General features: G+C 43.5%; 1 protein-coding gene and 1 long non-coding RNA gene across 3 annotated transcripts in view; one reads left to right on the forward strand and one right to left on the reverse strand.

The window, feature by feature from the left end:
- The window catches only part of ADAMTS12 (ADAM metallopeptidase with thrombospondin type 1 motif 12), a 396,268-nt gene that overhangs the window by 143,110 nt on the left and 226,772 nt on the right, over positions 1-26,386 (forward strand). The gene's annotated exons all lie outside the window — the stretch shown is intronic.
- The window catches only part of LOC125964002 (uncharacterized), a 234,804-nt gene that overhangs the window by 39,870 nt on the left and 168,548 nt on the right, over positions 1-26,386 (reverse strand). The gene's annotated exons all lie outside the window — the stretch shown is intronic.

Consider the following 26,386-nt stretch of genomic DNA (forward strand, 5'->3'; position numbering starts at 1 on the left):
TGGACCTCAAAGGGAAAATAGATGAGGAAGGAATTAGGGATAGTAGATTCTGATAAGGGTTTCAGAGGACTCAGAACTTGAGCTTTGCCAAGTAGGAGAAAGAAAGGACAAGGGGAGGAGTAATTTCTCTGCAGACATCATCCAGACCCTAAGATAGATGGTAACTTTCCTGGGAGTTTCTTCTGTAATCTTAGCAGAGTATATGCAAGCAATAAGAAATTTTTGAGTCTCTATTTTCTGTATACAAAAATGGACAGCTGCTTAAATTCCTTAACTTTAATAAGCTATTGGAACTCTGGCCTAAATTAGATAACTTACTATCTAAATCTCCTTCCAGAAAGCACCAAGAGAAGAGACACATCATCTGGTCGGTCCGATTGATTGATGTACCATTCCAGATAATTTAGTTTCAGTGTGAATTTTTAGGACTCTGTCACCAATCCGATCATCTGGAAGGATTGGAATAGTTGGAATAATTGCCCAACTCCTATTAATTGCCCAATTCCTATTAATAATTGCCCAATTCTTATTAATCTTGGGTGATGGATGACACTTTGTATGTGTGATTTGATAGTTTTTAGATCACTAGGTAATGAATATGGCGGAGGGAGTTACTAGGACCGTGAGTGAATTTGGCTGGGTAATTGCTCCTGTAGGCATGGCTGCTCTGTGAAATGAGTTAGGCTGTTCCTCATCCACCCACTTGAACCCATTCTCTCCTTTATAACTCCCCTGTTGAGGTAGAGTTGAGTAATAATGTGTTGAGAATGGCATGCGTTTAGTCATAAAGGCAGAAGAGATGAATAGGAAAAGAATGAGGTTTACAAATGTGATGCCCCCAATAGGTCACACACAATACCACAGTTATAGTGCTTGCAGTACCATTTCATCATTGTGCTTCTAGGCCAACCTTAAGACCCACCACTACTCCGAAACCTTCTCTGATTAATCCCACCTTGGAACAATCTTTGCATTGTGAGTTTCTCCACACACATCTTCTAAAAGATACTCTCTTATACTTCTTTAAAACCCAGAATGTCAGAAGTGAACAGCTTTGTCAGAAGGACCTTTGAGAGTGCCTAATGTAGCCTCTTTCTCTCGCCAAAGAAGCAACTGTGGCTCAGAGGAGGGAGTGAATTTTCAAAAGCATCGAGGCAGTTGGTGTTCAGAATATAACCGAGCTCCTAAGTCAAGGTTCTATTACACCTCGGGCTTTATACTCTGTCATGTTTATTCTTTAAGTCTTCCTTGAATATAAATCTTGTTTTATCAACTATCTGGAAAGCCCCATTAGAGTAGGAACTCCCTTCCCAAACAGTATGTAACATAGTGTTAGGTGCAAAGTGGAAAATCAGTAAATCATTGAAATGAAATGAAGACTGACTTGTAGCCACATAGATGAATCTAGAGTGCGCTGGCATCCAGTCCACATAACATAACAGAAAAAAGAAATGTGTGATTTCTAGATGTTAAGGAAGTGTCAGTTCTTTGTGACGATCTCCCTCCCTAAGACAATAATTGTGACTCAATACTAAAATGACAGCTAGAGATTGCAGAATAAGCTAATGTGCTTGTGATTATTCTTAAAGTACACTTGACATTTGGAATTTAAAAACCTTGGTATACTGAAATGTGCTTGGTCTCCCCGAAACAGGTAATTGCACTGTTCTTGTACCATGTTACCCTGCAGAGGGGATGAAATTCACCAACACTAGGCATGTCATTAGCCCACGTTAAGGTACACCTCGTGCTTAGGGAAGTCAGTGCTACCAGATTGAATTACTGTGATTGTATCGAGAAAGACCACCTTTCCTTGTATAAAACATTCCTTCTTCATAATGTTCAAAACAGGAACACCCTTGGTATTGAAAAAAAGATGTACTTTAAAAGTACTCTAGTACTTCAGGAGAGAAAGTATATCAATTACTTTCCCCTAAAATGTGTCCCTTCACTTATGTTTATTTCCCAAATAGAAAGGTACTCAGGAATTTCATAATAAGTCCCTTTTCAATATGGCCCAATGTAATTAACTCCTTTTTTTCCCCCAGGACTTTAATGTGATACTATTTTGTTATCGATTTGATCAATTTGAACTAGAATTTCTTAACCAGTTTTGTTTGCTGTTCTGAACCTTGTATTTGCCGAGCCCTGTCAAAGTTCTTGTTTACTCCAACTTTCTGGAATCCATGTTAAATCATGGGAAAATACAACTTGCCGGAATTAAATCTAGAGCACATTTCAAAACCTCATTTTATTGACATTGACAAGCTCCCTTCTCTTAGGGTTTTTGGTGGCAAAAACCTGGGACTTGAGTGGCTCTTAGATGGAAGTATCCGGGGGAAGTATGGTTTTTGGAACCTGGGGAAGGGGAGTCAGATAGGTCAGATGACAACAGTTGCAGGGTCATCTATGGCAGAAAGGGGTCCAGGTAGGTAAAATCAGGGTTTGGGATTTCGTGCATCAGGACACTAGGCTAGAAACACAGGGTCTGTTTCCTGGCATGCGTTTTTTCCTTTCTTTTTTTTTTTTTAACATCTTTATTGGGGTATAATTGCTTTATAATGGTGTGTTAGTTTCTGCTTTATAACAAAGTGAATCAGCTATACATACACATGTATCCCCATATCTCCTCCCTCTTGCATCTCCCTCCCACCCTCCCTATCCCACCCCTCTAGGTGGTCACAAAGCACCGAGTTGATCTCCCTGTGCTATGCGGCTGCTTCCCACTAGCTATCTGTTTTACATTTGGTAGTGTATATATGTCCGTGCCACTCTCTCACTTCGTCCCAGCTTCCGCTTCCCCTTCCCCGTGTCCTCAAGTCCATTCTCTACGTCTGCGTCTTTATTCCTGTCCTGCCCCTAGGTTTGGCATGCGTTTCTGTGTTCAAAATTTATTCATTCATTCAACAAGCATCTGTTGGGTATCTTCTTTACGTCTTGTGCTCTCCTAAGTTCTGTGGGTACAGTTGTGAATAGGATATAAATCTTGGTCTGAAGAGTTGACAGCCTGGATATAGGATGTGGGTAAGTAGGGATCTGGTCCAGGTTTTTTTTTTTTTTTTTGTACGCGGGCCTCTCACTGTTGTGGCCTCACCCGTTGCGGAGCACAGGCTCCGGACGCACAGGCTCAGCGGCCATGGCTCACGGGCCTAGCCGCTCCGCGGCATGTGGGATCTTCCCGGACCGGGGCACGAACCCGTGTCCCCTGCATAGGCAGGCGGACTCTCAACCACTGTGCCACGAGGGAAGCCCTGGTCCAGGTTTTATCTTTAAAATATGTGATAAGACCATGAAAAGAAATGAAATTTTAATATATGTATTGGGCTTTTTGTTACACCACATTGTGTTTGTGCCAGGACATGTAGCTGTAATTCATTCATTTTCTCCGTTGTAGATAGTCCATTATGTGACTCTTCCACTTGGACTAGTCTCCTGTGAGTGGATCTGAACTGCTTCCAGTTTGGGGCTATTATACATTATGCTGCACAGACCATCTTGTACATGTTTTTTAGAACACAGATTCACAGGGTTTTCTAGGGCGTATACCTAGTAGTGGAATGAAATCATTATCTCATAGGATATATACATCTATGACCTTACCAGATGATGCAAAATTGCTTTCCAAAGTTGTTCAAGAGCAGTGAATCTAATAGTTCCTATTGTTCCATATTCTGTCTAATACTTGATATTCTCATTATAAATTTTGCCAGTCTGGTGAATATGAAGTGATATCTCTTTATGCTCAGTGTTGAAGTTACACATATTCCATGGTGGAGTTGGGTCCCAAATCTATGGCTTGTGGCTATAGATTCTCCATGAACAGTTTTCTACCCTGTACCCAGAGTTGAAGCCCCGAGAGCCAAGTTTAGGTTTGCTTACTTGGTTCTTTGTTTTCTGGTTCACATTTTCACCTAGTGGATCCTAATCTGACTTTTCACCTATGTGAGTCCTAAACTTGCCTCTTTTCTCCAGAGCAGAAGTAGGGAGCAGCAGTTGCCCCAGATCAGCAGTGAGCCTCATGCATCAATCGGGGTTAGCCAGAGAAGCAGAACCAGTAGGAAGTAGATATTAAGAGGATTATTGCAAGAAACTGGTTTACATGATAGTGGAGGCTGGCTAGGCAAATCCAAACTCAGTGGGCAGGCTGTCAGGAAGGGCAGGCTGCAGCTTTCAGGCACAGGCTGAAGCAGGGTCCATGGGCAGAATTTCTTCATCTAGGAAGTCTCAGCTTTGCTTTTAAGGTCTTTTAACTGATTAAACCAGGACTACTAGATTATCAAGAATAATCTTAAAGTCAACCAATTATGGACTTCCATTACAGCTACAAAATGGCTTCACAGCTGCACCCAGGTTAATGTTTGGTTGAATAACTGGGACTGTAGCCTAGCCGACTTGACACATAAAAAAGATCATCACACTGCATCTTTTACTTTTCTCTCTGAGTTTCTCTGATTTCTTTGTATTTTTCTTTTTTTGATTTTTGACCTCTAAGGACTTACCCCCTTTCTTAATGCTGTAAGATTTGTTAGGGGCTTAATACTGGGAGAGTTTTTCAGAATATCTTGTCTACCCTATTGAAGTCCTGGGTGGATTTCTTACCTAAGTCATTTGGAAATCTTTGAGTTGCTTTTTAAGTGGCCTGCACAAATATTAAGTATTATAATAACATTAACAATCGCTCATTAGAATTAGCATATCAGATCACTAATCTGACATCGTGTTGGGAAGGTATTGTGTATAGTTTTGTTCTGATTTAATGGAAATTGAGTGAGTTGAAGATCTAAGCAAGCACCATACTCCATGTTGAGTCTAAAATGCACTGTTAGTTTTCCTTGGCTAAGAGCAAACTTTCTTGGTACAACCTGCCTGAGACTTATCTTGAATTTCTTGATTACCTGATTTCCTCATGATTATAGCTACTCTACAGTGATCCATGCTATTCCTTGCTATGAGGTAGTTAATATTTTAATTGTTGTTCTGTACTTTTAATTTTTTCTTTTAGTGAAGGGTCATGTTATTTTTAATTACCTGCTTTCAGGACTGGTAGGAGGATTGGCAAAGTGCTTCAAGCTTTTACTAGTGAGAGGAATGAGAAAACTTTTGGAGAGAATTTGGGGAAATACTTCATGTGTGAATGTATGGGAAGATAAAAGGGTAACCCAGTGAGTTTTGTTTGCTTAGTAAAATCCAAGACCAAGACTACAGGAACTCAGAGCACTGACATCTCAGCACAGTTGCTTTGTGGCAATGAGATACTCATTTATCCAGTCAAAAGCCTTTATCCATTAGCCAGACCTCACCACGGTAATTCCTTTCTTTGCATTTTCCCAGCACTTGACAATTTTTGACTCATTTCAGGTACATACATTCCCGCTCCCCAAACAGGAAACAGCTTCCCTAGGAAACATGACATCTGCTCATTTTACCTCCTACAGTGCTCTGTGCTGAGCATGTGCCGTCAGAGTGGCTGGGACTGCACCAAAGTTTGGGTAGAATCTGGAAAGGCAGAGAACACTGGGGAGTGCATGCTAGGCTGGGAAGGGGATTTAGATCAGTGTGAGCAAAGGATCAGTTTCAACTAAAAGAGGATTCCCTTATAGGGCAGAAAGTTTTAAGTTTGAAGAAATGTTATGTGAGTTGTTAGCTATTAAACTCTACTTCACTTCCTACAACTCTGTAGGGAAACACGTGAGGTATCTTGATGAGTAGTGGCTCCTGGCTTTGCCCTTGGTCATCCTTGTGCTTCCGGGTGCCTTGGGTGGGGACGAGAGGAGGTTTATCCTGTTCTGACCAACCTCTGGCTTCCTCCTGCTGCCTGCAGAGACTGAGGCAGTGGTCTCATCGCTCCATCCCACTCTGGTCTTCTCACCACTGGAGCCATCAGTGGCCCTTACTGGACAGTGATACTGTCCCTAAAAAATGGATGACTCAGTCTCTAGCTTCAAAGCTCTGTGTGGCAAACAAACTCCTGGGTTTTCTTCTTTTATTCGTGTCTTCAATCAACCCACATTACCAAGTCTTGTCGTTTCTACCACCTAAATAGTTTTCTAAATATGTCTCCCTTCAACGTCATAACCTCTCACTTGAATTACTGCAAAGTCTCCCTGCCCTTGATCTCATCCATTATAAATCAGAGAAACATTTCTAATACATAAATCAGCTCATCTTTCTCCCATGCTGAAAGCTTTCCAGTGTACCCTCAGAATAAAGACCCAACTGTTTAGTAAGTTTTAGGATCTCCTTCTCTGTGTGACTTTTGCCTTTTTCTCCAGTTTCATCTCTTATCACTCCAAATATAGCCTTGCCATCCTGAACTAGTGTTTATTCCTCAAAGAAGCTGCCTCCAGCCCTTGCCCTTATGTTCCTTCTTCTGAAACATTTTCTCCCCAATGCTTTACTGACTCACTTCTGTTTTTCTCTAGGACTCACACATGACTTCCTTTAGAAAACCTTCTAGACTGCCCCTCCATCTGCATTAGGTGCCTCTCCTGTGACTATTATCACCAGTTGCTTCCCCTGCCACAGGCTTTATCATATAATGAACATCTGTCAGTGTCGTTTGCTAGGCAATAAGATCAACAAGGATAAGAATCACATCTGCTCATTCACAGGTTTGTCCCCAAGATCTGGCAGAGTTTCTGGCCAGGGTAGGAACTTAAAAATGTTGAACTTCTAAGTATTGATTTTGTTTATCTTCTCAAAGAACCAGCTTTTAGTTTTATTGATCTTTGCTATTGTTTCCTTTATTTCTTTTTCATTTATTTCTGATCTGATCTTTATGATTTCCTTCCTTCTGCTAACTTTGGGGTTTTTTTGTTCTTCTTTCTCTAATTGCTTTAGGTGCAAGGTTAGGTTGTTTATTTGAGATGTTTCCTGTTTCTTAAGGTAGGATTGTATTGCTATAAAATTCCCTCTTAGAACTGCTTTTGCTGCATCCCATAGGTTTTGGGTCGTCGTGTCTCCATTGTCATTTGTTTCTAGGTATTTTTTGATTTCCTCTTTGATTTCTTCAGCGATCACTTGGTTATTAAGCAGTGTATTGTTTAGCCTCCATGTGTTTGTATTTTTTACAGATCTTTTCCTGTAATTGATATCTAGTCTCATGGCATTGTGGTTGGAAAAGATACTTGATATGATTTCAATTTTCTTAAATTTAGGCTTGATTTGTGACCCAAGATATGATCTATCCTGGAGAATGTTCCATGAGCCCTTGAGAAAAATGTGTATTCTGTTGTTTTTGGATGGAATGTCCTATAAATATCAATTAACTCCATCTTGTTTAATGTATCACTTAAAGCTTGTGTTTCCTTATTTATTTTCATTTTGGATGACCTGTCCATTGGTGAAAGTGGGGTGTTAAAGTCCCCTACTATGATTGTGTTACTGTCAATTTCCCCTTTTATGGCTGTTAGTATTTGCCTTATGTATTGAGGTGTTCCTATGTTGGGTGCATAAATATTTACAATTGTTATGTCTTCTTCTTGGATCGATCCCTTGATCATTATGTAGTGTCCTTCTTTGTCTCTTGTAATAGTCTTTATTTTAAAGTCTATTTTGTCTGATATGAGGATTGCTACTCCAGCTTTCTTTTGATTTCCACTTGCATGGAGTATCTTTTTCCATCCCCTCACTTTCAGTCTGTATGTGTCCCTAGGTCTGAAGTGGGTCTCTTGTAGACAGAACTTATTGACCATCTGTGCTGCATTTGGCAGCTTATTGGAAATTACATTTTACCTCAGTGGAGCCAGTTTAAGCCCTGAGAATATCCATGCCTTCCTGAAGGAATTTAGTGGATACTCTGATACCTCACAGTTGAACAGGAATATGTAAAACAAAGATGTGGCCTGAGGATGTAGCTGAAGACAGCTACTTTGAATTCTCGTTTTGGAAAAAAGAAGAAGAATGGGTGGATGGATGGATGGATAAATAAGAAAAAACAAGTGACATTTATCTACTCAACAAGCTCCTACCTTGTGCCAAACACTATTCGAGAACTGGGGATGCAATGGTGAACATAATATTGGTCCAGGCAGGAATGTAGAGATGGGGGCCTGAGAGACCCATCAGCTAGGGAGGAACAGGTGTGTTCTCTTAGTAGAGTAAAGAAGAGCAGATGCCTTGGAAGATGAGTGCGTCAGAGAGAACCAGGTCAGTCATCTGCAGCCACGTTAGCACTCCGACTGCTGGTCTCTGAACCTAGAGCACACGTGGTTTTCAGCTTCCTGTGGAGAGTGGGAAGACAAGTTCTCAGCTGGTCCACTAGGCAAATTGCTGGCATCCTTTCAGTCTCATTTCAAATGCTACCTCCTTGTGAGGTTCCCCCCCCACCCCCATGTAGGACTGATGTGCCCCTTTCCTGAGCTCACTCTGCATCTTGATGTGGCCCCTGGTTGCCTTCTACCTTCCTTCCTGCCGCTGTCCCCCTCCTTCTCTGCCTCCTAGGCATTACTGGATGTGGGCTCATCCCAGGGCCTTTGCACTTATTGTTCCCTCAGCCTGGAATACACCTCCCCAAGATTTTTTCATGGCTCATTCTCTCATGCTCTTCAGGTCTCTGCTCAAAATCACCCAATCAAAGAAGCCTTCCTTGACTGCTAAGTTGTATAGCTTTCTCTCTGTCACTTTGTAAACCATTTCTCCTGCTTTAGTTATTTTCATAGCACTTGTCATCCTCTGATGTTATTTTATCTCTTTATTCATTTATTGGTTTATTATCCATCTCTCCCCAATAAGAATGTAAGCTCCACCAGCACAAACCCTTCCTCACTGTTGAACTCTACTGTATCCCCGCTGTCTTGGACAGAGCCTTTTATAGTAAGCACCTGGTAAATGTTGAATGAATGAGTAAATAAACAAATGAATTATAGCTTCATTCATGATTATTCTGTTAAACTTGTATTCTATTTTCACCACGAGACTCATCTTTGCAGCCCAAGTGTCAGGGACACTTGAATCCTAAGGCCAGGGTCTGATGCATAATATTCGTTTGTTTGATAAATGTTTGTCCATTGAATTAGTGCATGATGTGTATTTGCAGTGGGGTCCTGTAGGGGTGAGCAGGACACCCATCTTACCTCGGCTAGTGTGTCTCAGCGTTCCAGGAGTGCTCTGAGTCACTGAGGCAAGGCAAATGTGTTCTTTTGGAAGCAATTAATGTTAACTGTATGTTCTTCCCACAGCTTGATTAATGCCAATGTTTGGGAAAACAAACATTCCTACCCCCCCGCACAGTCCCATTTCTGTGCAGCAGCTGGAAGTCTCATTAAATAACCACAAACTTGTTTCTTTATGGGGAAGGACGTTTACTTGTTAGATTTGAAATTAAATACTTGAGGAAATTATCAATACACTTTATGTTCTAAATCCTCTCCTCCAAAGGCCCAAGAAGTGGATCCCCAGGCTGTTTCCTGGGCCAAGAAGCCAAAGATTAGAAGGTTCCAGTTTAATTCCATTGGTTTGTGTGTCATTGGTTGGCCTTCCTTCCTTCAGAAAATTTTAATTTGGTGCTTCCTAGGGACCAAATACTAAGGGACAAAGCTCTGAACATTCCAAGTTGGGTCCTGCCCTCACGAATTTATAATCTAGTGGGAGGAGAATTTAAAAATTCTAAAATTAGTGTGCACGAGCATTGTGGCTATAAGAGTGTCTACAAGAGGAACTTGATTGATCAGGAGGCTTAGAGAAGGCCTCCCTGAGAGAAGGCATAGACTGCATATAGATTCTTAGGGAGCTGTTTTCCCTGAGATCACCTCTATAGAGTATCCAGCATTTGAGGAATGGTGTCTGTTATCGATTGATTGTGTCCCCCCCAAACTCATATGTTGAAGTTTTAACTCTTGATACCTCAGAAAGTGACTGTATTTGGAGATAGGACCTTTAAAGAGGAAATTAAATTCAAATAAGGCCATTAAGGTGGGCCCTAATCCAGTATGAGGAAAAACAAGAGGAAATTTGGACATAGACAGACACAGAGGGAAGACCATGTGAAGACACAGGGAGAAGACAGCCAGCTACAAGCCAAAGAGAGAGGCCTTAGGAGAAACCCACCCTGATAATACCTTGATCTTGGATTTCAAGCCTCCAGAATTGTGAAGAAATAACTTTCTGTTGTTATAGCTACTCAACCTGTGGTACTTTTTTGCTGTGGTGGCCCTAGCAGGTTAATACAGTGTCTATTTGTTAGGCTACCTGCACAGTGATCCTCTAGTTCTTTCAGGCTGCTTTCAGCAGTTAGTTAGCTGTCTGAGCAACAGAGGATTGTACACACAACAGTAAAGTTCAGTCAGGGCTAGCTTCATGGTGACTAGAGTAGTCTCACAGGGCCATACTCAGAAGAAGTCTGCCATCTTGAAATTCTTAATGGTTTTCTCTTCGAATTTGTGCCTCGTAAGTGAAGTCTGATAGGATGATGGAGCCAGTGCTGTGGGCCTGGAGCCTCTGCTCTTACAGGTGACTCTTGCCACCTCCCTGCCTTCCTAGGATGGGTTCTCGGCCACTTTCTTGCCCCTTTGTGCCCAGTCCCTTCTGGCCTCCTGCTTTGCACCCAGACACCACTTTCACTGTGACCCTGCCAGGGCAGTGATTAGGTTGCACCTGGGTGAGGGCAGAGGCCTGTGTTCCATAGCTGCCCTCTGCCCCCCAGTGGGAGCCTGGGCACACACTCGGAGGTTCAAGTTGGAGTGTGCATCCCACAGTGTCTTGAGGTGAGGCAACAGCAGTCCTCCCCACCCCAAGATGGCATGCGGCAGGTGGCCAGGAAGGGGACTGCTCATCCCCGTACCGTTCAGGTACTGAACATATCCCGGGGTGGTGTTGGCAGTTCCTCGGTGGTCGCCCATCTGCTGTGGGTTCGGGTGGTGGGCTGTGGGAAGGAAAGATTGAGGTCCCTGCCCCTGGCCAGGGCCCTGTGTTTTCATTTTGCGATGCACTCTGCAAATCATGTGGCTGGCCCTGGGTTGAAAATTGCTTTGCTTGCAAAAGATTAAAGTGAATCTGATGCATATTTTCCCCCCACTTTATTTTTTTATTGAGATATAACTGACATATAACATTTAGTTTCCGGTGTACAACATAATGATCTGACGTTTGTATATATTGCAAAATGATCGCCACTAGAAAAATGGTACAGATGAACCTATTTGCAAAGCAGAAATAAAGTGAATCTGACACATATTAGTGGAGATTACTTATAATTAGCCAGAGGTAGAAAGCAATCATTGCGCATCATTATTTTTAGTTTTGCTCATATACAGGCAAACGAGTTTTACATTTTTCTCTTTTCACAGTAGAATTTAGAGAGAAATGGACTGGAAATTGGGAGAACCATGTTCTATGCCACCTCTGTCGTCCTGTAACTTAGATAAGTTACAGGAACCCCAGCTTCCGTTTGCTTATCAGTAAGATGAAGGGGTTGTGGAAGATCTTAGCAGATTCTTTTAACTCTCATATGTTATGAGTATGTTGCTGTTTCTATCCTGCAGTATCTAGAAACAAAGCATTGTTGACATTCTTCATTCATACCAGTGTGGTTTAACATGACATGAGGGTTTGTACACACTGGCGTCTCCCACTTAAACAGCAAAGATCTTTCTTCTCATATATATATTTATATATTTTATTGAAGTATAGTTGATTTACAATGTTGTATTTATTTCTGCTGTACAGCAAAATGATTCAGTTATACATACATACATCCTTTTTTATATTCTATTCCATTATGGTTTATCACAGGATATTTAATATAGTTCCCTGTGCTCTACAGTAGGACCTTGTTTATCCATTCTGTATATAATAGTTTGCATCTTCTAACACCAAACTCCCAATACCTCCCTCCCCCCACCCCCCTTGTCAACCACAAGTTTGTTCTTTATGTCTGTGAGTCTGTTTCATAGATAGGTTCATTCGTGTCATATTTTAGATTTCACATATAAGTGATATCATTGGTATTTTTCTTTGTCTTTCTGACTTACTTCACTTAGTATGATAATCTCTAGGTTCATCCATGTTGCTGCAAATGGCATTATTTCATTCTTTTTTTGTGGCTGAGTAATATTCCATTGTATATATGTACCACATCTTCTTTATTCACTGTCGATTCACTGTCGATGGACATTTAGCTTGTTTCCATGTCTTGGCTACTGTAAACCATGCTTCTATGAACATAGGGGTGAATGCATCTTTTTGAATTACAGTTTTGCTCAGTTATATGCCCGGGAGTGGGATTGCTGGATTATATGGTAGTTCTGTTTTTAGTTTTTTGAGGAACCTCCATATTGTTTTCCACTGTGGCTGCACCAACTTACATTCCCACCAACAGTGTAGGAGGGTCCCCTTTTCTCCACACCCTCTCCAGCATTTGTTATTTGTAGACTTTTTAACGATGGCCATTCTGACCAGTGTGAGGTGGCACCTCGTTGTAGTTTTGATTTGCATTTCTCTAATAAGTAGCGATGTTGAGCATCTTCAAATGTTGAAGATCTTGACCCATCTCTTAGGTATCCCTAGGGCCTGGTTCCCAAGTGCTCTCTCCTTGAGAGCTTGCTACCCCTTTACACCCTTGCCCCATCCCAAACCGCCACACCTGGAACAGAAGCACAGGTTTCACCCTTCCCTCCCTTCACCCTTCCCCTGACCCAGGAAAGCCAGCCAGGACCAGCATTTTGGAGGCCTTAAGCTGGGGCCACAGAACTCCAGGGTCCTGAGTTAGTGGATGTTTCTGGTCCATCCTCATGAGTCAGTGTATCAAAGGGAAGGAGGGGCAGTCCAGAACCGACTCTGGACCCAAGATCTAATACCTGGGAGAGGAGAGAGGTGAGGGCATGAATGTTAGCAAGATTAGAGGGTCTACTTACCCAGGCATGGCTCTAGGGTGCGTTTGCGCATGCACACACACATACACACGCGCGCACACACACATTTCTCTTGAAATGTGGTGCTTAGTTAGAGAGTACCATATATATTTAAGTGATGTCAAGTACAGTGGGCCTGTTATTCTAAGTTCAGAACCTCATGTTTTAGCTACATTCAGCCTGAGTGGGTGTGTGTGTGTGTGTGTGTGTGTGTGTGTGTGTGTGTGTGTTGTGTGTAGATGTGTTTAAACACATCCATCACACATTTTGGCCCCAGGAGGCAAAGACAGCTTGCTCAGCTGTGATGACTCAGGGTTTTATGGACGTTCTTTCCATTATCGTTAAATATTCCACCCTGAAAAGCCCAACGTATTCTCTCGTCAACAGAGGAGTTCTTTGTTTAATTTAACTGAGGAGGGAGTGTTCAAACTCCTCAGAAAAAAAGGCTTCCCTTGCTGAGAAACCATGCGAGGAATAGTGCCAGTGTCAACTCTGCCAGCAGCACCCCGCACGGCGGCTGCATCTCCCAGGGGATTGCAGCTGCTGAAGCGCGCAGAAAGGGGCAAAAGGATCATGGTCCGTGAGGCCAGTTCCTCCCCACTCCACCCTCAGGAAACATTTAGTCACGAGTCAGCCCCTCTCATCAGCTGCTCTGGAACCCCAAACCCTAGCCCTTTGGTGCTTTCTCCCAATGGGGCCAGCGTGCACTGAGACATTGAGGACTGTCCTTCCTCAGCCAGTTCAGCGCCCTGATGCGAAGCCTGCCCCGCAGTGACTCCCATGGTGCCCACTGTTGATGTGCAGAAGACAGACAGATGTCAGTGCAGATCTGCTACGAAGATCGGTCGATACAATATCTGCGGTTATGACGCATCCCTAACCAAGGGACAGGGCTGACCTCGCATGTGAGCAACGAGAGCCAGAAGCTTTCTTCTCGTAAGCTCTATCAGGCTTCAGATCTCTCTTGGCCTCATTTCTCCTAGGAATACGCAGGAGATGTGCCAGATTGAGAGAATCAAAGACACTTTCAATGTGCACACCTTCTACTTCTGGGGAGCAGCTTCAATCAAAAGTGGGCGATTAGTGTTGGGGAGAAGGGAAGCAAAAGCTCACTGATCAGAGCTTCAGGCCTGAGAAACAAAAGATCAAAGGACAGTCCCCAGGGACTGAGTAGTGGTTTGTCCTGCTCATGTTTCTGGCTCCAGGAGTGACATGAGTTCGGTAAGAGTGCGGGTCGTGGCCTTCCAAGGGGAGAGGTCAGTGTCAGAACGCAACGGCTCCGTCTCACACACCTTCCACTAGCACCATATTGGGATGGATTCTCTGGGATCTTCTTCGAGTTTCAAGGGACTTCTTTAGGATTCCGTGTTTCGTTGACCATATCTGTGTCCACGTTAGCCTGGGCTCAGGGTGAAGCCTCAGCAGTTGAACTAGGCAAGTTTGCGTTTCCACAAGCTGACCGACCTTTGCCCAGTGGCTATTTTCCTACTCCTGTTGCATCCTGTTTCTATTTTCTCATCTGTAAACTGTGGATAATGAACATTTCATACTGAGGTGGCGTAGGGTGGGGTTAGTGGGAGCTACAGGCTCGCAGTTCCTGAGCTGCAATTCCAAATTCCAGAGACTGCTGAAAACCAAAGGTTTCTCAGTGAATATTCAGTAAACTTACTTTGTGGCAAAATGTTACCTGAATTGATATGAGGCTGTATGATTTTCATTTATCCTAGTTAGTGAGACTAGTTGTGCATTTTGTTGCAGACGTATCAATGTGTTTGATTTCGGGGTACCACCCTAGACCTTGCTAGGGATGTTCAGTAATATAGAGAATATGATCCTAATTGTTTTTTAATAAAATTGTGGCAAAATACACAAAACATTAAATCTAACATCTTAACGATTTTTAAGCATGCGGTTCAGTAATGTTATGTACATCATATGATTGTGCGACCAATTTCTAGAACTCTTTTCATCTTGCAAAACTGAAACTCTATCCCCATTAAACAACGGCTCCCTATTTCCTCTACCCGCAGCCCCTGGCAACCACCCTTCTACTTTCCAGATTACTTTTATAATTGCAAAAATCCTGAGTTCCAACACACATCTGGCCCCGAAAGTTTTGGATAAGGGATTATGGACCTTAATTAAGGATGGGGAATGTCACCACCTGTGAGACAGTCATCCTGGAGAACGCAGTTCCTCTGATCTTACAGGGGTCTTCTTATTACATCACTCTGCTTCCCACGTTGGGCACCCATTTGTAAAAGACTGCAAAACACGGAGAACAAGTGCCACGGGATTGTGACTAGTAGCCAAGAGAGTGTGGGGACTGGAATGCAGTACTTAATGCACTCTCCCTTTTCTCCCCCTTGTCATTCCCTTAATCTGACTCTTTCTGGGGAAGTCGAGGGGCATGCGTTGGCAGTTGGTGGTGGCATCAGCATTTTAGCCTCATGCCATGGAACAGGATACAGTATACTTTCACAGTGAGAAAGCATTCAAACCTGCACGGAGACTGAACTTGTGGGGAAGATGCTGACCGCCCACTGAGACCTTGCTGGAGGACTTTAAAGCTGGATTTCTCCATTTTGCAGAACTCTCCAGGCATGTCAGGAAAAGTGGTACCACTTACTTTGCTATTCCCCAGCAGAGCTCAGCAGAGGGACCTGTTCTGAGTCATGTTCTCTCTAACTGGAATGAGTTCAGAGGTTGTTCACACGTCTCTGATCATGTGGGGGTGAAGGGCTCCTCAAGGTTTTCATTGGAAAACCCATCAGTAGCTGAGCATTCTTATTGGAATGTCTTCTCTGCACCACCCATTTTGTGAACTTCTGGGGGTGGGTGGGTAATGGAGAAGTGCTTCTCTGCAGGGGCCTTATGCTTTCTTTCCCTGTTTGTAATCTCCAGAGACAAAAGTGGGTGCTTGAAAAATTGGAAGCTCATGGACACAAAAATTCAGAACATGGATAACTCCTGACAAATATGGAAAAACCTTAGTACCAGATCTTCTGCTTTGGGGTTATCTAAAATATGCAAAGAGTGGTATGCTTTCAAAGCAGATTACATTAATTGTGGTGTCTTTATTATCCTCATTACGGTTTTTAAAAAGCTGTAAGAAATCCTCTATTCCCCAAAAAACAACACTAAATACAGTACTTTTCGTGAACTAGAACTAGCCCCAGAAAATCAAACAAGTGATCAGATTCCGAACATCAACATGGAACGTTCCCAGTCCACAGTGACCAAGGTGCCCCTGAGTGCCAGAGGCTTGGGGTCAGCTCCAGAACAGGTTTCCTGTCCTCAGTGGCATTGCTACCCCATCACTGCCACCGTGTGGCCTGCGCTGGATACCAGCTGGCCTCTCAGTCACTGGAAGCTAAGGTTCACTTTCCTGACGAGGACATTAATCTGCGGGGACCTTAAGAAGAAGAAGACAGGTGTAGGGTGGGGCACGGAGGGACCAAGACCAGGAATTAGTTTAGAGTCTAGACCACAGGTCAAATATGGCCTGAAAGCTAAGAATAGATTTTACATTTTTAGATGGTTACATTTAAAATGGTTGCATGAGTTCTCATATCATATCCTTGATTTTGCCCCTTGATCGTCAAAGCCTAAAGCATTTATTTACTGGCTCTTTCAAAAACAAATTTGCTGACTCCTCATCAAGGCCATTAGTTCGCAGAGTGGTTCCTGGATCCAGCAGCATCAACATCACCCTGGAGCTTGTTGGAAATTCACATCCTCAGGCCTCACCCCAGATTTACTGAATCAGAAACTCTGAGGATCGGGCCCAGCATCTGTGTTCTAACTGGTCCTCTGGACGATTCTGATGCAGGCTTAAGTTTTAAGAACCACTGATGGAGACTGTAAGTGCTGTCCTTCATGAGTTCACCGATTTACTCCTTAAAAAAAGAGGACCTGGGGCAAATTATTTAACCGCGGTGGGCCTGGCTTTCTTTATCAGGAAGTGTTTTTGTAAGGATTAAAAGAGCTAAGCATGTTCAGCATATTAAAGTAAATGCTCAATGCATATTAGTGGTTCTTTCACACTTATGGTTACTAAAAACTTTTTATTAGATCTGAGGTCAGCTGAAAATCAAGAGAACTTACTAGAGCCCTGAAATTTTATTAGAACTCATCAAGGTACCTTACAGCAAGGTATGCCCTGGAGGAATTCAGATACCGGTCTAGAAATTGGGTGCTGAGGGCCGCAGATCCCATCAGGGTGACCCACGGGTCCTCCTCCAGCCAGGCTCTAGGATGTGTCTGCAGCCCTGACCGGACAGCCCGGCCGCTCTTTCTTCCAAGGAAGTGCCCTTCCAGCCCTCTTCCCCCGCTTTGGCACCAGCACCCTTCCTGTCAGGCCTCTGGGAGGTTTCATTCTTTGGAGCAGGGTCCCACTTCCTCACCGACCTTGGACGTAAGCACGCATACTTTGTCGTCATGAATCACTATCAGGAAACTGGGCTCATATAAATCACCCTAGGGATAGGGTGGTTGTAGGGAATTTTAAAAGCTGTATATGTTTTAGCGTGGTGAATTGAATATGTGCTACATGTTAGCTGCTGTCGTTATAATTTTTAAAGTTTGTAATTGTTATTCAAAAACATGGTGACTAAGTCTCAAGCTGGTTAAAGTCAAGAGAAGCGGAAAGTTCTCTTGGTCAGCTGAGGTTTCTCGATGCTGCTGCTTCTCACTCAGGGGATCTGGGCCTCCGTCCTTGGCTGTGTTTCCTAAGGGCGGCTTTGCAAGGCTGTGTCCCCCACTCTGACCCAGGAGCACTTGGACCATGTCAGGCAGCACCTGAGGGCATGTCCCCCTTTGCCTGTGGAGGCAGCTTTCCTCCAGGGTGGCAGAGTGATGACTTCACTTGAGAGACAGGGGTGTTGATCTCCGGTTACCAGGAGGAGAGGCAGGGAACACATCCCTTGGTTATAGAGTGGAGGAGAGAAAGGAGGAAACTGGGGCCTCTCTGCCATCTCTGACGACTTGACCCCTGCTCGGGGGCTGCGTCCCTCCCTGACTGCTCAGGCCATCTTCAGAGGAAACTTGACGCTAAGAGCTGAGTGTGTTTGTGTGTGTGTGTGTGTGTGTGTGTGTGTGTGTGTTGATGGTGGTGGGAGAGTCTGGATTTTGACATCACATGATGTGGGTGTGAAACCTTGGCTCTGAGCCTCTCTGTCATCTTGGGCAAATTTCTGAAGCTCTCTGAGCCTCATTGTTTTTATCTGTAAAATGCACATGGTCCTCGCTTGGCTCAGTGTCTGCATGAGTTGGAGAGGATGAAGGGCTCAGTAAGTGCTGGCCTCTGTTACGGGAGCGGGTAGCAGCTGTGTCTCACTGACGCATCTCCTTGACGACGTGTGGAAAGATGGTTTATGAAATGGCATTGACGATGATTCTCAGGAAACTCCAGCTAACACAGGTTCTTTTGGCCAACCACAAAGCCAGCTAGACTTGCACAAAGCATGGCCCCGTAGGCATGCATTTGGAATGTAAGGACTCAGGATGCCATAGCCACTTTCACTGGCTGAGTGTAATTCACCCAAAGCCGGTGGTCAGTTCCCCTCAGAGTAGGTAGTGATCAGTGTTTTAAGTACCTCCTAGGGGCCAGGAGCCATACTAACCACTTGAGGGTATCTCTTACTTAAGACTCATAGCTGTCTTATGAGTAGGCACTCTTATCATCCCCATTTCACACACAAGAAAACTGAGGCTTGGAGAGGTTAAGTGACTTACCCAAGTTCACGTTGTTAAAGGTGTCAAGGGTCTGTGTGACTAAAGTACTTGTTCTGGCCCACTATGCTCCAGGATTCTTTTCTATGATTAGGTTGCTCGAAAAAAATTTCATGTGACAGTTTCAATCAAATAGAATTTAAAATTTCCCAGTTAAAAGAAATAATAGGGACTTCCCTAGTGGTGCAATGCTTAAGAATCTACCTGCCAATGCAGGGGACACAGGTTCGAGCCCTGGTCCAGGAAGATCCCACATGCCATGGAGCAACTAAGCCCGTGTGCCACAACTACTGAGCCTGCACTCTAGGGCCCGCGAGCCACAACTACTGAGCCCGTGTGCCACAACTACTGAAGCCCGCGCACCTAGAGCCTGTGTTCCCCAACAACGGAAGCCACCACAACGAGAAGCCCACGCACCGCAACGAAGAGTAGCCCCCGCTCACCACAACTAGAGAAAGCCCGTGCGCAGCAACGAAGACCCAATGCAGCCAAAAAAATAAATAAATACATTAAAAAAAGAAATAATAAATTATTTTCCACTAGGAAAACATAGAATAATAAAATGAGGAAAATAAAAACTACTCCTAATCACACAACCCAAAATAACCAGTATTTGTGGATATTTTACTTATTTTTGATATTGCATGACATATATGACATGACAATATAATTTAATTTAATATTGGATAAAAATATAATATGCTATAATAGATAATGAAACACACAATTGGGATGTGCAAAATCTTTTCATGTAGGTTATACAGGAAAATTATTCCAAAGCAATTTTAAGGATTGATTAAAACTCCTCTGTTGGATAAATCAAATTTTATTTAACATTTTCTAATTTGGACATTTAGATTTTTTTCCAAATGTTGTCATAGTAAAATTCTTTATCATTATTCTTGTGTTGTAAATTTTGCCACCATTTAAAAATACTCCTTAGATAAGATTCCTATAGATGAATTACTGGAAGTATTTTCAAGTATTCTCAGAAAGGCAATGTATATTCCTAAAGCAACATATAAGTATCTACTTATATTCTTACCTGCATTGAGTAATGTATCTTTAATCTTCTCTAATTTTATGTGCAAAATATGTTATCTTATGAGTGCTCTAGTTATTGTTTCTTTGAATATAAGTATGCACATTTGTAATCTAAGCTTTTGAGTCATTTAAAATTCTTCCTTAAGAATCATCTCTCCATATTCATTTGTCATTTTTCCATTGGATCATTAGCATTTTTCTTAATAATTCATAAGAGAGCTTCCTATATAAATATACAATACCTTTGTCATTTGTGAAAAATACTTTTTCTGCTTTTTAAACTTTTATTTTTTATTTATTTATTTTTTTTTGCAGTACGCGGGCCTCTCACTGCTGTGGCTTCTCCTGTTGCGGAGCACAGGCTCCGGACGCGCAGGCTCAGCGGCCAGGGCTCACGGGCCCAGCAGCTCTGCGGCACGTGGGATCTTCCCGGACCGGTGCACGAACCCGTGTCCCCTGCATCGGCAGGCGGACTCTCAACCACTGCGCCACCAGGGAAGCCCAATTTGTAATATTTTTTGATACCTAGATATTTTAGAATTTTGCTTAGATATTTTTCTTTGTAATTTCTTCCATTCCTTTTATGCTTACAAAATTCTTTCCCATCTTAGTATCAGATATGTATTCACCTATTTTTTTTCTGGTACCTTCTTCATGGCTTACAATTGGATTTTGAATGAGAAGAGAGATGATGGGTATATGGCACATTCATTGCTGCTTCTGGCTCCTGGTGTCTGACCAGACATTACTAATCTATCACAGCATCCTATCCTGCTCAGCCTGGATGCAGCCCTAGAATATTGCTCAGTGCCGCTGCACCTCTAGCCATAAGCAGCCAGTCAGAGTTGGACCATGAGATTATATACCTTTTCGCCATCTCTACTGAAGAACAAATTTTCTGATGTTGACAATGGTTGAATAGTTTTAAAATCCTAAGTATCCTATAAATCTTATATATTTGTGGAATAATGTATAGTCTTGTTCATAATAACACACAGTCTAATAATGTGCAATCTTAACATTTCTTGGTCAGGGTCACAAGCCATCTGCAGATTTCTGGCATCTTTCTGCTGGACAGCCTCTGCTAGGACAGAGCATCTTATTCCTATCACTCGTGCTGCCTTTCCAACTGGCCTCAATTCTGGATCTGTCAGTGTGGTCCTCAAGAGGGTGTTTGCTCTTTTCTGCTTTCTCTGATGTCTGAGGACTTGATCTCTCATCTTAGTGGACACCGCTGGCCCCTCTTTTGGAGCTGGATACCATGACCTGCCCTCTTCTGGCTGTCTTGCCTCATTATCACTCATACCTTTTCAAGGCATTAGATAAGGGCCATATCTGAGTACATCTGAATGAAGCTTGGGATTGGATGAAAAGGCAGCAGGAGCTTCTGTATGTATGCCTGTTGTCTTCAATACTTGCTGTACTGTAGAGGAAAAAACAGAAAACCAGCAGAGGGGAAACTGGTGTTTGTTAATTCATAATAACAATGATTAAAACTAAATTGCCATTTATTGTATGCATGACATTGAGTTAAATACTGTACAAATATCATATATTTAATTATCACAATAACATTCTGAGGCCATTTTAAATATCCCTATTTATAGATGAGAAAACCAAGGCAGGTCAGAGATCTTCCAATTAGTAAGTGTGAAGATGGGATCTGTATCCAGGTCAGTCTGACTCCTAAGCTATTAACCATTGCTGAAGGGCGTCAGGAAAATAATTAGATTATCCTAAATGAGCAAAGTTAGGGGATTATGTAGAGTTGCCTTTCATGGCCACAGTTAGGAATGTGTTAAAATATATCAGTGAGGTTAATGATATCATACCAGTGTGGAAAACGCTATATGAAGTAGGGGCTCCCAATGAAACAATCTCTGCTGTGTAATTAGGTGGAAGAGGGACCATTCTGTTTTTGACACTTGCTTCCTGTAGATCAGTGGTGGGAACCAGTCTTTGGAAGACTGCTGATTGATTTTAGTATATTTTCCTCTTATTAAAAAATAACAAAATTATAGATTTTTATCCATTCCCTTAGAGATTAAGATAATAAATGAAAATTCTATGTGGGGGCTTCCCTGGTGGCGCAGTGGTTGAGGGTCCGCCTACCAATGCAGGGGACACGGGTTCGTGCCCTGGTCCGGGAAGATCCCACATGCCCTGGAGTGGCTGGGCCCGTGAGCCACGGCCGCTGAGCCTGCACGTCCGGAGCCTGTGCTCCGCAACGGGAGAGGCCACAACAGTGAGAGGCCCGCATCCCACAAAAAAAAAAAAAAAAAAATTAAAATTCTATGTGAAAAAATAAAAATAGGTGTTTAGACTATATTTTAACCATATATAGGAATAAGTACAAGAACAGGAGGAGACATAGGGTAGGAAGGATTCTGTGATCCTTCCCACCTCTCACTTTTCTGTCCATCTACCCTTCCAAAGAGGATTAACTCTTCACACACACACACACACACACACACACACACACACACACACACACACACACACACTGTCGGACTTTGATAGTATAATGATGCCATCTTGTGGCCTTGTGCAATTTTGATACTTAAAGAATGTCACAGATATGCTGTTTTTGCAACTATTGGCATAAACTGTGTATAATCCCATTTCACACAGAAAGATTTACATTGATCCTATGCTAGAAGGGTCTCACTTCTAACCCTGGGTGGGTGGTGAAGGACATTGTTAAGAGCATCAGGGTGGGAGGAAGGAGGCTTCTATTCTGTGACCTTGCTTGTAGTTCCAGAATTGAACTTTTGCCCATAGACACACCCTTAACTATTATGTATTTAGAAAAGTTGGGTATGTAATAAGTACTTGTTGAAAAGCTACATATACTCTGTACCAGTGGTTCCTGATACACACACACACAGTTTCCAGCCCTCTTGCTCTACCGCCTGAAACTGGCTGTTCTGGGTCTCACCACTGCTAGTATCTCTTCCTTTCATTTGGAAGGAAACTTTGGGAGAATCCGCCACGTGCTAGTGGGCAGGGTCTGCCTGACCTGCCAGTTGCCAAAATCCCAAATGTTCATTTGGGCGATGCTTCTGATTCTTCAGAATACTTTAGAGCATGATCCCACTGGATGACATATCTACCTATACACTTCATGAGCTGGAAATTATTATCCCGTTAAGCTCTTTTGCTGATTGTATAAGTTGTGTCTGCATAATATAATGTTTGGAAACTTCATGCAAGTATAAAGAATATAAAATATTGGTGTATTTGTATCGCATGGAGCTAATATTAACATTTCATATTTCATGTGCATCAGTTTTCCTATGCATACATACATATATACATGTATGGATACACATATGTACGTCCATGTGTATATGTATACACACACACACAGATATATATATACGTGATGCATGTTATTTTGTAATGAGATACTTTATAAATTGAGAAGTTAAACGACCTGTCTAGCCATACCTGATGTTCCTGGTTAGTCATCTGATTCTAGAAATTCTTTCTCTCCCATTGGCCCACCCTCTGTTACACATAAGCTGTCCACAAGGCTGGGTGGCCTTTCCCAACCTGGGGTGAAAACAGGTTTTGTGGAAGAGCCTGTGCTAGCCCGTGGCCTGAATCCCTGCTGGCAGGGACACTGTCCTTCCCTCATTATGGAGAAGTGAGGCTTCAAGAGCAAATGGTCCCAGCAGAGAGGGTCCAGGGATGGGCTGATTGCACAGACCACACACTGAGAGGATGTGGGGGCCACCAGCCAGAGGGCTTATGAGTCTAGGGGATCACAGCTCTGTGGAGGGAAAGGGGCACCGTTGGGAGTCAGGGGGCACTGAAAACTCATTCTGTCTGCCTCACAGTCTGTGGCAGATCCACCTCCAACCAGGAACCTGGAGGGAGCGTCCCACCCACCACAGACGGCGCCCAGCGCGCAGGAGCCTGGCTCCCTCCCAGGCCTCCCTCATAGGGTCCTTTCTTAGGCGGTGCTTTGGCTCTGCTCCTCCCCTCTCCCTTTCTTCTCCTTTAGCCTGTGGAGTTTTCAGCTGAAATGTATTATTTCAGTAAACATCGCAAGTAGAATAACTTCCTCCAGCCTTAGGGAATCTGGGCAGCAGACAAAGAATGGGGCCTCCTTCTGGGAGAGGAGGGTGGTCTCAGGCTGCCCGGGGTCGGGGGTGGGGTGGGGGGGGAGACAGGATGTCCAAGACTCATTGAACTGCCACCTGAGCATTTCATGGACATGCCAGGTCTCTGAGTCAAGTTTTGTTAAATTCATTTTTTTCTTTAGAAAATATGAGGAATTTCAGTCTCTGTGTTTTTGATCAATCTGCACATGTGTATTGAGTGCCTGCATTCTAGATGCTGGGGGTGGATTGTGAACAGGCAGTGTGTCCTCAAGGAGCCCACGGTCTCATAGGAAGACTGATAAAGAAAGAGATAACTAATACAAATAAACAAAAAACAAATGCAAACCAATAAAAACCAGAAATGGAATTAGCAACGTAGAGCAGTAGAGGACAAAGGGGATGCTAAGATGCGCAAAGGCCTTGAGCACAGACAGCTTAGCTTATTTTAGGGATTGAAAGAAGGCTTGTGTGACCAGAGAGATGATAAAGGGAATGAGCTTGGAGAGAGAGCCAGGAGCCCCCCTTGAATAAGCCCTGAGCTATCACTCCTGTATCTATAATAATCGAAGGCCTTGGAAAGTTTGGAAAATGGAAATGCCCAAGAAACTGAGACCTCAGAACAGAATCCGTAAAGCTAACGTTTGAATAATTCTCTCTTCAAAGTAGAAGCTCACAGTCAGAAAACTGCGTTCTCTAGAGAGGCAGCTGCAGAGCTGTGAGATGCCTCTAAAGAGAAAGAAAAGAGGCACAAACCTGAATGACCTGCTCTTGGATCACTGAGAGTTTATTCGGAAATGCAGGGACACATACATGGATGTATCATCCCAGGCCAGACCTCCAGGCTGGACCTGACCTTGACCCAGACTTCCAAGACCAGGGCAGCCCGGATTCCTGGTGCCCCAGCGGGTGAGGTGGAAACACCCCTTGAAGGGAGGGAGAGGAAAGAGGACTCTGTGGGAGCCTCTGTCCATGGGGTGATGAGCTGCCTCGATTAGAGCTGGAGCTTCCTCTGCAGCCGCAGGGAGAAGACAGCAGCTGTCAGAGAGCCAAGTCAAGGAGGTGCTGTCTCGACAGGCAGATTTCTGGACCTGGCCTTCCAAAAGGGTGGATTCATGTGGCTTCAGAGAGTGAAGGCACTCCGTAAAGTGCAGAACACCAAAGAATTGGAAGGGAAAATTTTTAGGAAGGTACTAAAGACAGATTGATGATTTCTAGGTGGTCACCTGACCAGAGACTTGGAGCTCAGCCACTGCATTTCTTTAGGAGCCCATGGCTGCAGCCCTTCACCCAGGTCTCCTCAAATAAGCCTCCAATGTGAGAGAAATCAGTGTACTCACCAAGTAGAGGGGGCTCCAAGACAGCCCTCTGGACCTGCCCCTTTCGACCAGATTGCTGCCTCAAGCCCCTTGTTTATAGACTTTCTAGTGACCACTGTACACTGAGTCTGTTTGATGGTTATTGCTTAGGCCATGTAGTGGAAGGTGACCTAGAACAGGACACAGAAGACCTGGGTTCTTGGCCTGAACCTGGCGCTAATAAGCTGTGTGGTCTGGGGCAAGGGACTCAGCCTCTCTGGGCCTCCATTTTTTTTCTTCAGCTATAAATTAAAGAGCTAGGGATATATTTTCTAAGATAGCAGTGGTTGTTGAACTTGAACGTGCATCAGAATCCCCTGGAGGGCTTGTCAAAACACAGATCTCTGGGTGTCCTCCTTGAGTTTCTGGTTTAGTAGGTCTTGAGTGGAGCCCAGGAATGTGAATATCTAACAAGTTCCTAGGGGATGCTGATGCTGCTGGTCTTGGGAGTCTACTTGGAGATGAAATGTTCCTGAGGTATCTTCAAGCTGAGTTACAGCTGTGATTGTAAACTCCACAAAGTGAGGATTTTCTCGCTGACCCATCTGGCAAGGCCTTTCACAGCTACAGGTCCTGTGCCTATTTCCTTGGGGGTCTCTACATGGGGCCCAGCTCCTGATTCTGTCTTTTGATGGATGCAATCTACTTTCAGATGCTTCATCTCAGCCCTCTTTTCCTCCCTCCTCTGATTTGTCAAGTTTAGACATACAGAGCTTTAAATATTTCAGAGAGTTCTGAGCTCTCAGATAGCAACAGTTGGATATTTTAAAGGGAGAGAGTTCTGAGTAATGAAAAATCTCACTCTCTAGGTCTGGATGAGATGATGAGGCAAGGAAGGAAGGGCTGGCTCTTGTGCTAAATACCATCCTTTCATGTTCGGCCTTATATTATCAGATAAAGAGAAACTATGTCTAGAGAGCCAGGCAACCTGGGAGGATTCAGTGCGAGGAAATCAGGATTGGAATTTAAAGCAGAATGTTAAAGCTAGTGGGGCGTAAAGATCATCCAACTCAGAGGTTTTTAAAAGCTAGTGTTTCTGCAGAACCACATGAGGGGCTGTTTCAGCGTTGTTGGATTGTCCACTTTTCAAAGACCACCAGCTTGCTGAGTAAGCACAGCTAGGTCGATTAGACATGCTGGGGTAAAGGAGAGCTCAGCGGTATCGCATAAGGGGCAGGGCATTGATGGGATCTGGGGGCCTGAGGTGGGTGATTTCAAGGCAGGTCTTGTAAGGGAGGAAGTGGTTGGGATTCAGAAGAGTTTATGACCTAATAGCTTGGTATTGGTGGGCTCAGCA

The sequence above is a fragment of the Orcinus orca genome, chromosome 3, assembly GCF_937001465.1.
Source record: "Orcinus orca chromosome 3, mOrcOrc1.1, whole genome shotgun sequence".
Classification (NCBI taxonomy): domain Eukaryota; kingdom Metazoa; phylum Chordata; class Mammalia; order Artiodactyla; family Delphinidae; genus Orcinus; species Orcinus orca.